The sequence below is a fragment of the Uloborus diversus genome, chromosome 7, assembly GCF_026930045.1.
Source record: "Uloborus diversus isolate 005 chromosome 7, Udiv.v.3.1, whole genome shotgun sequence".
Classification (NCBI taxonomy): domain Eukaryota; kingdom Metazoa; phylum Arthropoda; class Arachnida; order Araneae; family Uloboridae; genus Uloborus; species Uloborus diversus.
Genome location: NC_072737.1, coordinates 3861258 through 3877624, shown reverse-complemented (window position 1 = coordinate 3877624; position 16367 = coordinate 3861258). Strand labels below are relative to the sequence as shown.

The 16367-nt window shown below is 37.6% G+C and overlaps 1 non-coding gene across 1 annotated transcript; it reads right to left on the bottom strand.

Moving 5' to 3' along the window:
- Positions 1-15419: 15419 nt before the first annotated feature.
- Trnag-gcc (transfer RNA glycine (anticodon GCC)) lies at positions 15420-15490 on the bottom strand. Its single transcript has one exon. It is a non-coding gene; the product is annotated as a tRNA-Gly (tRNA).
- Positions 15491-16367: the final 877 nt, after the last annotated feature.

The window sequence follows — 16367 nt, the reverse complement described above, 5'->3', positions numbered from 1 at the left end:
CTAATAATAAGAATAGACCGAGCTATGGCAACCCTTTGCTGCTCATGAACCAAACCATGTGACTAGTGGATATCCTAGCAACAGCGGGCGTTGATCGTAGCAGACGATCAGCGCCCACGAGAAATAAAATAAATAGAATTGATGGAACGCGGAATATTTATGGAGTTTGATTCGTAAATTTGTTATTCTAAATTGTAAATATTTTGTTAATATTGTGAGTTTTTCGTTTAGATAGTATTGTGCATTTTCTTTAGTCAATTTCAATAACTCTCTAAGCAAATAAAGATGCAAGCGCCCAAATAGAATCAGCAAACGGTAAGATTTTCACCTACAATTTCAATTCAAGATTCCGATTAGTACATTTTTGCGTTAACGAAAACGTTTACTCCATTACGTTCACGCCAACGCTGACGTAGCAGTTTCAAATGAAATAAAAGTTACTGAAAACTGCGATCAAAAACTAATTACTAATGTCAAAATAATTCATAACTAAAAGAAAAACAGTTCAATCTCTGCACCTGGAAAAAAATTATAATAAAAACACATTACGTCTTAAAATACATGTCGAGTGCCAAACTATAGATAATGTTGCCATCTAGCAACCATGCTGCCAAAGTTTTCGCCAAGCCTCCCACCAGTCACATGATGTATCCATGAACTCATTTTTTTCAAGTCTGGGAAAGCTCGGTCTACTCTTATTATTAGTCTATGGGCTAACTGGTTAGCATTAGACAGTTTCAAGAACAGCATGTATCCTTCCGCAGTTGAGGTCATCAAAGCATGCAACTCACCTCTTGAGCTCTGGCGACGGCTGCGTGATGGGGATGAAGGGGGGTTCCTCCGGCACGGTGGCGGGCTCGGGGGTGGGGGGAGGTGGCACGGGCAGGGGCTCCGGGCTCGGCGACTTGGGCAGGTGGTCCCGCATCCGGCGCATCGCCTGCTCGCGCATCTGCTCCTCCTCGACTGCAACAAGGAGGGAGCGGGGCATTAGGAGGATGCAACACACCCCACAACCGATACCTCCGAGACACTCAATGCCCGCGCTCAAAAAGTGGAAGTCAAGTGGACTGAGCGGCAGAGCCACGTGACGATATAGCGTTGCTGTGGTGATGAATCATAACTGTTTGTGGGAAACCCATAAATTCATCAGATCAGTTCATGCAAAAGGAGAAACCCCAATTGCGCAACTATGGAAACCCCAATTGCGCAACCACTTGAACTCCCACCAGGCTAACTGAGAATCGGCACTGGCACTCAGAGCAAGATTGTCACTGGAAGAGTGAACGTAGAAATATGTGTATTAAACAGTGATCAACTAAAACCGAGTTATGTAGTGAATATACCACCTCTGACATGACCACCACACTACACAAGTTCAAATACCTATTATACACTACATTACTATTGAATGGGGTGATTTTTTGCCAGTATGGGGAGTCACGTCTCAAATGCGGTGAAACGTGTCACATCCGCTGTCGTGTGACACGCATCACTGCGACGAAGCTGCAGCAATCCACTTCTGACCGATCTCTTCGTGACGTCGTGGAGACGTCACTGCAACAACCAACTTGTGACCGGTCGCTTTTTGACGATGTGGAGATCTCACTGTGAAGTCACTTTGTGAGGTTGCCTCAGATTGACCTGCAATATGTTGGATATTTTCCAGTGACCATTCGCTAGCAGTGGTGGCCTGATCGGACTTGTGACCGGAGGGTTCGGGGCTCGATCCTAGACGGTCGAATATCCACCGTCTTTACTATTAGTGACTGAGGGACGTTAAATATGCTCCTCGTCACAAAATCCTCCAAGTGAAAAGATGCCTCTGGGGGTACTGTATGAGGGATTGCTCGACTTCTGGTTTGATTTAAAAAAAATCAAAGCTGCCTTCAGGGCTCCATCTAACTGGTTCTTCGGGTGAAAAGGGGGAAAAAAACTGACCTTTCGTGAGCGTCATGCGACTCAGAACCCCGTCACAGAAGCTTTTTGCCCCATTCTAAAAATGTGAAAACGATAGACATTTAACGTCAAGGAGGTAACGGTTTAACAAGTCTGGTTATCACACTTCAATTTATAAAACGTCACACTGCTCATAATAAAAAAGCTTTATCAGGAAGAAAATCGGAAAATAAAATACTGCACTAGTGAGGGTTTAGAGAAACTTTTATGAAAAGCTGTTAACACTAATTACACATAACCATGTACACACATATACATACACATGCGTAGAGAATTCTACAGAAATGCAACAACAATTATACATGCATATATATTTACAAATATACAGTAGGGTGGTCCTTAGATGAGGTTTTTAAAAAAAATTGTACATTTTTAATACGGCACCCGGTAGTTTTTATTTATTCAATGAAAAAAGTGTTATTGTTCTTTTTTTTAAAGATTTTTATATTTTCCTGATACAATGGTTGGCAGTCGATAAATAGTTTCACCGAAACTTATCAAGTGTTTGGTATCTCTAATACCTAATCCACAATGTCTTCCAATTATTTTTAGTCTCAGTCGAGTCAAAGGAACACCAGCTGTGAAATTATTTTTCAAATCTTGAACAGTAAACTTGACACTGCTATTCATTCTGATACACCAAATAGAGGATTTGTTAATGTTGTACTCAGATGGATCACTCCCAACGCTTTTACGTGTTGTTCTCAAGAAAATAGCTGCTGAAATTTTGCGCTCTGAGCTTGTGATCATAAAAATTTCCATCTAACTATTAAAGCTGTATTTTTAGTTAACCCCTAGCGTTTCCTTTTGTTACGCTAGTGCTCGCGCTTCGGTCTTTTCCCCGCCGTAGCGATCCGTGAGATAAAAGCAGAAGAAAGGAAGTGCCAGGGAGAAAATGACACCTGACTAGGATGGCGCGCTATTGGTCTAAATGACCAACATATATTTCCAAAAGCTATGCAACCTTGAAATAACGAAGAAAATTCTCAGAACTAAGTGTGTGAGCTGGGGAGAGTATGACCTTCAGCTACACAGATGGGCCCCATTATTGGAATAAGGGGTGGTGGGGTAGAGCACTGACAACGGGCGGGGAATCGACCGAAGCGCGATTTCTCTAGGGTTAAAAGGGAAAATCTAACCAACCTATAATTATTGGCATACATTAAGCATTTATCAGTTTAATGTAAAATTGCATCAGATTTTGGGGGAAACTTAGAATTTTACAACTTTGAAGCTCTGTAGCGACTCATAAAAACCATTTTATTAGTCTGAAATTTAATGGAAATTTTATTTTTAGAGAATAAACCAAAATGACCAAAATGAGGGGGTGCCACATAAAGATTTCAAAAGTTCATATTTAAGGACCACCCTAATCTACAGGGTTTGTCACATTTCCCTCTGGGGTTTGGAAGGCTTATTAAAACAAACATATTACCAGTACAGCAACAACTTTGACTTTAGTACAGAAGGAAACTTTACCCGTTTTGTTTCCAAAAATTTCTATATGTGAATCTTTCATGTCGGGACAGATATCAAGTCTGAAGTTTAATTCTCTCTGTAACAATTCACGATCATTTGTCGTTAATTTTATAGTCTCTAATTTTTATGGAAGTCTCATTTTAGGGCATTAACTAAAATGGGAGGGTGCCACATAAAGATTTCTAAAGTTCATTTTTTAAGGACCACCCTAAACTACAGGGTTTGTCACAATTCCCTCTGGGGTATGAAAGGCTTAGAAAACAAACATATTACCAATACAGCAACAACTTTGACTTTACTGGAAAAGGAATTTCTTCCAGTTTTGTTTCACAAATTTTCTACTTGTGAATCTTTCATGTCGGGACAGATATCAAGTATGAAGTTTAATTTTTTCTGTACTAATTCACGATCATTTGGGGCCATTCATTTATTACGTAAGGATGATTTTGTCAATTTTTGACCCCCCCTCCCCCATGTAAGGATACGTAAGATTTTTCACTCCCCCCCTATTATCCCGTAAGATTCCATTTCGTTTTTCAAAATAATAAAATAACGAATCTTACAACATTGGAATCGTTGTTAAATTCACTATTATTAAATTAAATTTGTTTGTGTAAAGAAATATTTCCCTGAATCTAGACTGAATGTTTTCTCGACATTTCTTTTTATATGATGCGATACTAGTTAAAAATAAAACATGCCATGCATAGGGCGATTCTTTTTTTATATTTTGCACTATTCATTCCTTGTAAAACAAATAAAGCACCGTGTATACGTTTTTGAAGGGAGTGTATGAAAAAAGCGTACAAATGAAAAAACGTATGATAGGTATAGGTTAATGCGTATTAGACTCTACAGGGATAAATTTTTAAAAAGGTATAATTGATAAAAACATATAAAAGAGAAACGTACAAACGGTATTTCACTAATAAAACAGTTCATCCTCAAAAGTGTTTTACCATCCACACGCAAATGAAGTATGATCACTGCCAAATCACTTGACCGCGCGATTTCTGATATAAAATATCGACTTGGAGAAGATTACGTAAGAATGGGGATGACCCCCCCCCCCCCAAACAAGGATATGTAGAGATTTTTCCCACCCCCTTCCCCCACGGGACCCTTCCATAATTAATGAATGGTCCCTTTGTCGTTAATTTTCCAAAAAGATGGGGCACTCGCCCCAGTTTCGTGCAGATCTCTTAGATGCGATGGGATTGAACTATTTTAAGTTTCAGCGGTTTTGGAGCATTGTATTTCGTTGTGTTTCACTGAAATACTGAAAGATACTTTTACTTGCAGCAAGAAAAAAATATGCTTGAATGACAACTTCAGATCGTTGCCTTTTTACTTCAAAAAAAAATCGTTAAAATTCATCATAGTTGGCTTTTTTTTTCTTCTTTTTAATCTCTGAGCAGTACCAAATCAGGTGGTATTTTTGTTTTGAACTGTCTGAATGTTTCTTTCTTACGTCATTGTTTTTGAGGAACAAACATATATATTTTTACTTCCTTTTACAAAAAAGGAAGTATTGTATTCGCCAAAAAAATTTCACCCGAAAATCGGCCTTCATTTCCATTTTGCTCACCCCGAAATGAATGTTGAGTTTTTTTTTCAACCCGACCACAAGTGGATACGTGCCTAGGAACGTACAGACACCAGGAAATATCCCTTTTGACCATCCCCGAGTTAATTACAACGCGTTTTCTCGTGACGTCTGTATGTACGTATGTTTGTATGTATGTCGCATAACTCAAGAACGGAATGTCCTAGAAAGTTGAAATTTAGTACGCAGACTCCAAGTGGGGTCTAGTTGTGCACCTTCCTTTTTGGTTGCATTCGGATGCTCCAAAAGCTTTTGCCCCTTTTATTTGGGGGGGGGGGGGGCATCATTGTTAATTTCGATGTAAACTCAAGTGGTGTAATAATTTGGCGGACACTTGGCAATGCATCGCCAATCCTTTGGTCGCCAAGTTTTGTAGTCAACTTGGCGAAAAATTTGGCAATTTATTTTATTTAATTTATTTATTTGATGTAAATCTGGTTTCTATTCGGCCACTGTTGGTGATATTTAGAGAGTAAACTATTGAATCATATTAAAACTGCCAATAATGGGGAAATGACATTAAATTGGAGTAAAAGGAAGTCATGTGATGCACACACACATCAGCTCCTTTTCCAGTGAATCTACCGTCAATACGAGAGTAAAATTTAAACAACGTTAAGATAACACTACACCCTAGGTGAAATAAATACCTTTGTGCTAAAAAGTAAAATAAGAAATAGCAAAAAGCACAAATTGCATATTACTGCAGACACGTAATTTGGCGTTATAAGTAACGCCTTTTTCAATGCAAAAGAAATGAGCGTATGGATGAAAAGACATTCAACAAAAGACTTTTGTTATTTCCTATTTTAAAATGTTCCCTCTTTTATTTGTAATTAAGGCGTAAGATGGCGCCACTAGTGATGAGCAAACACTTCGACTGAAAAAGATATGCGCAGTAATAGAGCACCGGACTTGATTTATAAAAAGGAGCATCACATTAAATTTTTTAAAAATAAATACATTTTGACAGCAATGTGAAAACAGCATGAAACTGTCCTTAAAGCACTAAATTTCCATTATTTTTAGGAGAGGGCCCCGAATTTTTGCAGCTATTATTCTTGTGCTATTTTCGCTTTTCCGTAATGACTGTGGCGCTAAAATGGCCCCCAGGGACTTTTATTTTTTAAAGAAAGGGGGGGGGGGGGAGGGATTTCACATAGGAATGCGATGCCAAGTGGAAAATAAAAGATTTTTTTCGTTTTTCAAAATGAACATTTTGTAAATTTATTTTCAAACTCACAGTGCATAATACTGCGCAGGAAATGGGGGAAATTTTGTTTAATAAAATAACATGCATTGAAACATTATTATTTATTTTCGGCAAATAAATGTGTATCTTCAAATAAAAGCAGAAAATTATTACTTTGTCCCAGAAAGAGGGTAATGTAATAATTAAAATATTTTCCTAATGAAATATATTCTACCTGATTACTAAAATACTGTTCGTCAAACGAATCAATGAATGAATACACGAATAAATAAATGAAACGGTGACTGTATGAATAAAAAAATAAATAAGTTGAGTAAATTTTCAAATGAATAATGAATATGAAAATAAGTTAACAAATGAATAAGTGTCGTGAGTGAATGAATTAATTAATAAATGCGTAAATTATTTAGTAAATGAATGCATAAATAAGTCACAGAAACTTTATTTTTGACCAAAAATTTTCTACCCGATTATTAAAATATTGTTCTTCGAACGAATCAATGAATAAAAACACGAATAAATAAGTGAAACTATAAGTGTATGAAGAAATAAATAAATCAATTGAGAGAATAAATGAGTGAAATTTGGAAATGAATAATGAATATGAAAATAAGTTAACAAATAAATGAGTGAGTGTCGTGAATAAATGAATAAATAAATGCATAAATTATTCAGTAAATGAATGCAAAAATAAGTTATAGGAACCTTATTTTTGCTCCCCATGCATTTGGCAGTTTATACTAAACAACTAGAATCCAAAGAAGAATCCTAGTACAAGGTGAATAAATGCTGTACTAAATATCAAATGGTCATCTCTGAAATGTTATTATCATTTTATGACAGCGAAAACAGTATTGATATACCATAAACGATATGAGTAATGCGTATCCTATTTTGAAAATGGCTTGCATTTTCATATTTCTTGGACTCTTAGCGAAACAATTGGTCTGATTTTGGTAAAAAATATTGACTTTCTGGTAGATCTGCAAACTGACTAAAATATTTTTCATTCCACTTTGTCTCATATTCCCCTGTAAGGGGAAAAAATTTATAATTATCTTTCTATTTGCCATTTCTCTTTCGAGACGATCCGAAAATCAAACACCTCCGAAGTGGTCAGCAAAAATGAATAAACATAAAAAAATAATAATTTGAATTTTGACATCTTGAATTCAAATTATGTTTTTCGCAATCACGAGTGTGGGGGGTATGTGTGTTTGTGTGTAGGGGGTATGTGTATGTGTGTGTAGGCATGTGTGTTTGTGTCTGCGTGCTGGCATAAGTTTGTGGGTAGTTGTGTGTATGAATGCGTGTGTGGGGGTATGTGTATGTGTGTAGGCATATGTGTTTGTGTGCAGGCATGAATGAGATGAATGAGTGGGTAGTTGTGTGTATGTGTGTGTATGTTTTTGTGTGTGTGTAAGTGTAAGTATCTGTATGTATGCGTGTGTGTATGTGTTTGTGTATGTGTGCGTAGTTGTGTATGTGTGCGTAGTTGTGTATGTATGCGCGTGTGTGTAGGATATGGATGCAACCTGGAGACGGCTTTCGCTAGAGGAGCAGCATCGTGAGGAGCCGATCGACGGTGATGGTGCGGAGGGTGGTGGCGGGAAAATAAAATCATAGGACGCCAAAAACAGTCAAATGAAAGCAATAAGCAATTGTGACTGCTCAAAAAAATATAAATAAATAAATAAACGCAAGAAGGAGTAGTAAGCGAACAATAGCGATTTTTTCCCCTCTAAAAATGGATTCTTAGTAATTTTAAGATATTTACAAATTATTCATTACTGGTGATTCATACAGAAGAATGAGGTTTTATAAGACTATGTATTTAAGAATATTAGACCTACGGCTCTCTGTTGTCGAATGAAAGAGCGAGAACTCTCAATTGGCTACCGCTAGATGTCCCACTCGTTCTGCATTATTTACTCAGTCAAAGTGGTGGTCAAGAGAGAGGTGATTTAGCACTTGATGTCTGACACCAACTCACAGGTCACCAGATCGAACACCACGTGTTGCTTTTGTGGGGATTTGTAAAGGACACTGTGTCTATAACTAGAAAACCGGACAAACTGGAAAATCGGATAGATGTGATATCGTTCAGGCGTCAGGAATAGGGAATATAGAACATCTTTAAAATGATTTAAGTTAAAAAAAAAAAAAAAAACAAGAAGAAAAAAAAAAAAAAAACACTGTTTTTGCTCTTAGGAAAATACAACGTTTGAAACCCCATCATTCTTTTTGAATCATCTTGTATTTACGCTCCTGAATAGCGACTATTCTGTTAATACATGATCGATGGGGATTGATATAAATCATCAGCGTGATTTCTATTAATTAATTAAAAACTTCTAGAATAAAAGAGTCAGAACTGAAAATCAAAAGAATAATTAAGTAATGAATCAGTGTATAACTTTGTAACAAAACTAGCGCAATCCATCAACTTTCAAAAGTTTTTTTCCTAATTTAATACTTCTTTGTCTGTACTATAGTTTATGTAACAAGAATCGGTGTGTCAAGGACAAAAACAACTTTCCCATTCTCGATCCTTTTCCCCTTCTGGTGGTCATGGTTACGGCACTGTAGAACTTTTTCCCACGTCACGAAAATAGTTCAAGTTATATAAGGATTTTATTTTCTGAAATTCCCTAAAGAAAGGGATTTTTTCTGAAATTTACGAAAGTCGGGAGATTTTTAATGAAAATGGATGAAATCCAGGACTCCCTTTCTTGGATTGATTAGTCCTAGATATTGAACAATGGATTGCGCCGGTTTTGTTATTAAACAATTCAAATACTGCAGTTGAATGATGCAAAAATGAATACAGAAACATGAATTAAAAAATTTAAATAACAAAATTTTTTAATTCATGTTTCATTTTAATACATTCAATCTTTCTAAAAATAAATCGCCAAATAGTAAAAAGACACGTAAAACACGCTTCTGAACCTTCAGTACATCTCTATATAATTCTGAGCACACATAGATTGTAACACATATTTTAAAACAACTGAAATGAATAAATAAATTGTAGCCATTAAAATAGACATGGAAAAGAGGAGGACTTTATTTTATCATTTTGGAATCTAGGGGAAACCTGTGCGCCTTAGGATAAGTTTCAGGATGGTAGGACGATGCATTTGCTGGGCCCTCCTTAAATTGGACCATTAAATAATGTGCTGCAGAGTTACAAGAGCACATTTTTTATCATTGCATAGGTATGACTATAGGCCGAAGGATGCAAAAAAGTGATTTTCAATATTTATTTCAATCACAGACACCTGACAGCTATTTTTCACGAACTGCAATTTAAACTTGCGTAAAAATTAATTTAAATTATAAGTATATTTCCTTTCATTTTGATAGTTATCCTGAATTCATTTTGAAGCTCTTTTCCTTGTCCTTCAAATTAAGTCGTCGAAATATTAGGGGCCCTTAGGATGGGCTGCATGGCCCTATTGATAGTTCAGACCTTGCCCCGAGGCAAAGATAAAGATCTCGAATTGTTCTGGCCGCCAGTGGTAATCATAAGCAAATTTATTAGTCGCCCCTTTTCTTCTTTTTTTCTAATCGCAACTTTTTCTGTTAACCAAAAAACGTAACTAAACAATAAGTTAGTTTTAGGTTGCTACTAAAACAAAAGTTATCATTTGAAATATCGGTTTTAAAATCTAATTAATGGCATTAGCGATAACTGTTAACATAGGAAGGGTCGGGGAAAGTGGCTACTAGAGAGTGAATGATACTAAAACTTCGGTGGCCACTTTTATTCATTTTTGTCGGCACGTGGCAAGAGGCGATCTCAAATCTTGTTCTTCAGTCCTAGCTGCGAACACAGGAGTCCCCTACGTAAGTAGTAAGTGAGGCGAGAAAACGGAAGATAAAACGAAAAGACGGAAGAAAGAGCAAGAAGACGGAAGAATGGGCAAGAAGACGGAAGAATGGGCAAGATGACGGAAGAATGGGCAAGAAGACGGAAGAACGGACAAGAAGACGGAAGAATGGACACGAAGACTGATGAAAGGGCAAGAAGACTGAAGAAAGGGCAAGAAGACGGAAGAATGGGCAAGAAGACGGAAGAATGGGCAAGAAGACGGAAGAACAGACAAGAAGACGGAGCATGCAGACAACGGAGAGAGGGAAGAAAGGGCGTGCTTACTCGATCCTAAGTTGTGCTTACATTTTCTGTGGCTGAGCCTCCAGTGTTGCTGGCTGCGCCCAGCCAAGATCTGCTGCGCCTGCTGGATGTGCGCAAGGGGGGAGGAGGGGTCGATGCCACCCCCATCCGTAGAGAGGGTGGAGACGGTGCTGATGCGCCGAGAGTAGTCGTAGTCGGCAACCACGTAGCCCAACTCGCTGGGCACGGGCTCGATCACCTCCTGAGGCCTGCCGGGACAGCAAAGAATTAATATAAATAAAATATAAATTTAAGAAAAAATAATAAATTCATTCATAAAGTATAAATATAAAATATAAAATTACAAATACATCGTAGTAACTGGTGAAATGTACACTTCTAACTTTTTTTGTGTTGTACAGTTACAGTAACAATTAAGGTAAGCGAACACCCTAAATACCTTTTTCTTCAATATTCACCACACCTTTCCAAAACTTTATACGAGTATTAAATATGACATAAAAAACAAGTTTTGAGTACTTATTTATTGAAAATTTTTTCTTTAGGATTCTTTTTTAATAAAAAGCCATATTTTTAGTAAAAAACTACCATTTCCTTGACACTCATAGTGCATTCAGTTTTTCATATTTTTTAAAACTTTTTGTGTCTATCTCTTTGTTAGATAACAAAAAGTGATATGACCATCCAATTTGTAAATAATTAACTAAAAACAGGTTTTATAGGTAAATGTTTGAAAAACTCCCCCCCCCCCCCCCCGAAAAACGTGCTTTTTAACCCTAAGTTTAACTGATCGTTATTTCAAAACCACATATTGCATGTGGATTCACTTTTCACAGATTATATCAATATGTACAATTACCATTTTTGCAAAGTTTATAATCTTTAGAGCTAACACTTTTTTCGCTTGAGCTATTGGCGGCAATAAAACCTTTGAAAAGGTGGTTGTGAGAAAATCGAGAAATAAAAAGTAAATTTCAGTTATAAGCAGCGCATTCGAGTTTAGTAAATTTCTTCAAGTTTTTTACAATAATTCATCGATTTAAAAAGCAATTGCGGATTTATAAAGAAGAACACTAAGGTTATCAAAATTTCTCAAAGTCTCACCATCAATTTTTTTTTGAAAATTAGGGTGTTCGCCTACCTAAAATGTGAATTCTAACCGACAACTATCGTTAAATGTTGTGTGTATAATCAGTCTCGTCATTTTGAATTTTTCAAGGCTGGGGTAAATGATGTACAGGGTCTGTATAATAAGTAATGAGACTCATTTTTTCCTGATGCCATTGTACTTCCCAAGGGCACACAAATCGGTTAGGTCGATGGTGGGGGTTACTGGTGGGACCCACTCCGGTCTGCAGTCGCCTGGGAGTCTTTCTTCGGACAGCATCGTCGCTGTAGTGTACCTATGTTGCTGTCGTCGGTTCCAGCTCCAAATGCAGAGAACATTTGAGCATTGCACGATTAAGTTTTGCGTGGAACTTGGTAAATCGGCCTCACAGACTTAAGAGATGTGTAAGCAAGTGTTCGGAGATAAGTATCTGTCAAAGGCACATGTGTTTCGGTGTTTCAAAGATGGCCGGGAGAGCGTCAAGGATGAATCTCACACACAAACAGGGTGTCCGCCAGAGCCTGATTACCGCAGGGACATGTGGGGCACAGGCCCCTCCTCTTAGATTTCAGGGGGGCCCAAAATCTCCTTAATTTATCATGCTAATTAAAAATAAATAATGATTTCACTCATAATCTAGAGTACAATGATATCATTGATAGTCTTGCAAATGCCAAACAAAGAAAACTAGTATGTTGTGGCCATCACGAAACTTTCTTCTATATTTTTCTTTTTTTTCTGATCCCTCCCCATGCTTGACGAGGAAGCAATATTCCCAACAAAAACAAAATTACACATGCAAAAACTTGACGATCATCCCAATGTCTGAATTATTGCAAAAGCAAAGCAAAGAGCGAAAATTGAAAGTTATTTCAAAAGCCTTGCTTGAATTAATTACAAATATTTTATTTGTTAACAAACATAAGATGGCAACAGTTAAAAATTTTAAATCATTGAGATAATATTTCCGATCATTTCCATACAATTAAAATCACGAGAAATACGCAGACGACAATCTATTACGATTTATCTTTCTTATTGTTGCATTAATAAAGCTATTTTTATTCGAAAAAAAAAACCAACACCTTGGAGCGATTGGTGTCAAAATTGAACCAAAGCCTGTTTACATATGGATTCACATATATTCCAAATTTCAACCAGAACGTAGCATTACTTCTTGAGATAGGGCACTCACAATGGAAAAAAAGAACGGGCGATTGCGCCACCCGCTTTTTAGCTGTTGACACCAAAATAAAATCAGCTTTTATACCCACTAAGGGCTACTTGCCGATAATTTTTTTTTTCATTCCGTTCATTATTTCTTGAGATACAGCAGTCACAATTAACAACAAAAAACGTTCTATAGCTCAACCCCCGTTTGAGTTATTGGCACCAAAATTGAATCAGCTCCTGTTCCTGTTACTGGCAACATATGGACCAAATTTTGTTTGATTCCGCCCGTTACTTCCTGAGGAATAGCAATCACGCGTAACTCAAAAAACGTCCCATTGCTCCACCTCCCTTGGAGGAATTCGCGCCAAAAACCAATGGGCACAAGTTCACATAGGGGCACATATGTGTACCAAATTTCGTTCGATTTCATGCGGTAGTTTTTGCTGTAGAGCGGCCACAAAAAACTGGTCACACACAGACGTGACACACATACACACACATACACACAGATAGACAGACATTTTCCAAAAATAGTCGAAATGGACTCAGCACACCTCAAAACGTTCGAATCCGTCAAAATTCGAAATTCGAAAATTTGCACGAATCCAATACTTTCTTCTATATTTAGATATAGAAGAAAGTAAAAATCTGTTTGTTAATAAAAATTTCCCTTAAAAATCTGATCTTTTTATTAATCTGAAAACCATTCCAAGTTTAGTCTGTATTTACTACTAAAAGTTATATCATAGATAATTTTGGTATTTACGGTTTACTGCAACGGGCAAAGTTTAACCACATTTTATACATTTATCGTTTACTACTATATCTCTTTTACGTTTTAAATGTATATATTATATCGTGATATGAGGTACCACCAAATTTAGTATGGTTGTGTAAAAACGCAAGTATTGAAATATTTTATTGCTTCAACATACAAAAAAGCGGGAATGGGAGGGAGGGGGGGGGGAGCACAAAATGAGATTCGTGCCCAGCGTCTTCAAAAATCTTAGTCGGGCCCTAGGAGGGCCCTGAAATAGAAATGTGCCCCATGTCCAATGTCAGGATGATCGGGCTCTGGTGTCCGCCAATCATCAGAATGAACGCAAATGTGGATCGTGTGCATGTTGTGCTGAATTCGGACCGCCGCACAGTGGGGCGAAAACGCCAAAAAGCGCTTAAAAGTGTTTTTAAACCTCTCTCGCTTGTTTGCTTACTCAGGCATGTTATAATGGATTTTTCTCGATTTGTTTGGGCTCTAAGTCCAAAGTTCGCAGGTTTACGTAGCTAATTCCTTTTCAGGGTATTTCTACAGACCATTGATGACTAATTAATATTAATTTCTAAGAGGACATAAGAGGACATTTTTTTGTAGAGCGTTTTGAAATAAATAACTTTGAATTCCCCAGTTTTCGGTGCTGATCAAAACCAATTATCTGCTTGAATATTCTATTATTCTTTCTTTTTGTTCTTTTACTATCGTCGGACACGACAGAAATTAAATATACCCGCCATTAATAAGAAAAAAATATATAGATTGCTTCAAAGCAATTTGTTTAAATCTCCTTGATTCATGGTTCTTCACCTTCTAAAGGCTATCTTTAGCTTTGTAGTGGACGGAGGGCTCTGAAATTCCAGTTCTGATTGCCTAAGATATAGGCCTGTGCATATATATTAATCCGCAATTGGTTGAATATAGAAACCCCCCCCCCCCCTTTTAAGCGGTTTTTGTCTTTTCCGCCCCACTGTGCGCCGGTTAAGTGTGAGAATGATTGCAGATGAAGTTGGACGATAGAATGACAGTTCACAGCATCCATCGCTGAAAACTTGAGAAACGCTGGAAACACCTGATTCATCCTCCAAGAATCCTGTACCAATTAATGTCATCTCTACGCTGCCCCAGCCCGCCAACAGCCACTATTTAGCCCCAGCAGCCTTCTTTCTATTCCCAAAGATGGAAACATCACTAAAAGAACATCACCATGGAACTCTGGATGCCGTGTAAGTGCTAGTACAAGACTTTTAAAGGACATTCTGGAAGCAAGCTACAAAGCAGCCTTCCAAGCTCTCAAGACTCGCTGGGATAAGTGTGTGCAAGGCCAAGGGTCTTGTTTTGAAGAATTTTAGGTGTGGTGAAGCGAAACTTATTCCGAGTCACTACTGACTACAACTGTATTTATGTCGAGGACTGCATACTAAGTGCCTTGCCTCCATTATTTTATATACCGATAGATGGCAGCACCATCACCGGATCGAACAGTTAATGAGAATTTAGAACTAGTCCAAGAGCTAATAGCTACCTGGTGCTAGCACCCCCAGAGGTATCGTTTCACTTGGAGGACATTGAGACCACGAGCATATTTAACGTCGCCCAGTCCCCTTTAATGACGACGGTGGGTCTTCGACCAGCGGGGATCGAACCCGAGACCCTCCGGCCCCGAGTCCAATGCCTTACCGATCAGGCTACCACGGCCGAAGCGAAACTTGTGGTTTCTTTTTATTGAATGATTTGATTCGCTTTCCTTTTATTTTTTGTATTACGTCATTTTTAAGCCACTCCCCCTTGAAGTCAGTTGTATATTTGCTTTGGAAGTGAGTAGATCGCCTATGTTCGTTGAGGCGTATGCCTAATCCTTTTGTTTTGATATGTTTCGATAGTAATTAGCTTTACACTTCATTAATAAACTTATTCTAATTTTAAATGGCTTGACTTCATTGCCCATTTGAACCACATTCGTTTTCATGGTGCATCGGCCGGGAATCGAACCCGGGCCGCCCGCGTGGCAGGCGAGCATTCTACCACTGAACCACCGATGCTGGGGTCAGTATCTTGCTTCGAATCAATAAGACCTGAAGTCAGTTCCCTCCACACATGAATTAGTCGCAGTTGCAGAAGAGAAATCGAAACCGAATAGTAAGTGCATTTTTTGTAATTCGTTTCATGATTCGTCATTTTGTCATGCTTTAAGCATTGAGGAAAAAAGGGATATTTTGAAGGATCAAAGTAGGTGTTATCTTTGTTTAGGGCTAAAACATAAAATCAAAGACTGTAGATTTGCAAAGTCAGTTTGTACAATTTGCAAAGGGAAACACAATGAAAATATTTGCTATAAATTTAACGATTTGGCTAAAGATAAACCTAATGAAGAATCTTTTGTGGACGATGGAACGGATAATGTAATTTCTGCTGTATCGCATTTGGGAAATAAAAATAGGACTCTTTTGCATTTTAATTTATTAGCTATGTTTTGCGTGGTAAAGCTACGCATCGAACCACAGTCCAGTAAAACACGCGTGCCACAGTTCGAATCTAAGTTTCCATTTTTTGCTAAGTGGGTATTGATATCTGCGGTAAATTCTCAGAACACAGCTCAGTCTGATTACGTTCTATACAGACCCTGTATACAAATGCAATTTTATTGGAAAACAACAAAAACTGTACTCACTTATGTGTAAAAACATTAAATGTTTAAAAGACAGGGGGGACAATTGACACCCCTTGACCCGCAGTAACAGGATTTTGTATAATGCAACATTTCGATAACTTTGATGTGCCATAACTCAAGAACCAGTTGAGTCTCAATCTTCAAGTTTTTATCCTCTGTACACGCGCAAATAAGTGTTATTTGTATTAACTTTAAAAAAATTTCATTCGCTTTTGAGACATTTTACTCAAAATATTGACAAATCCTTT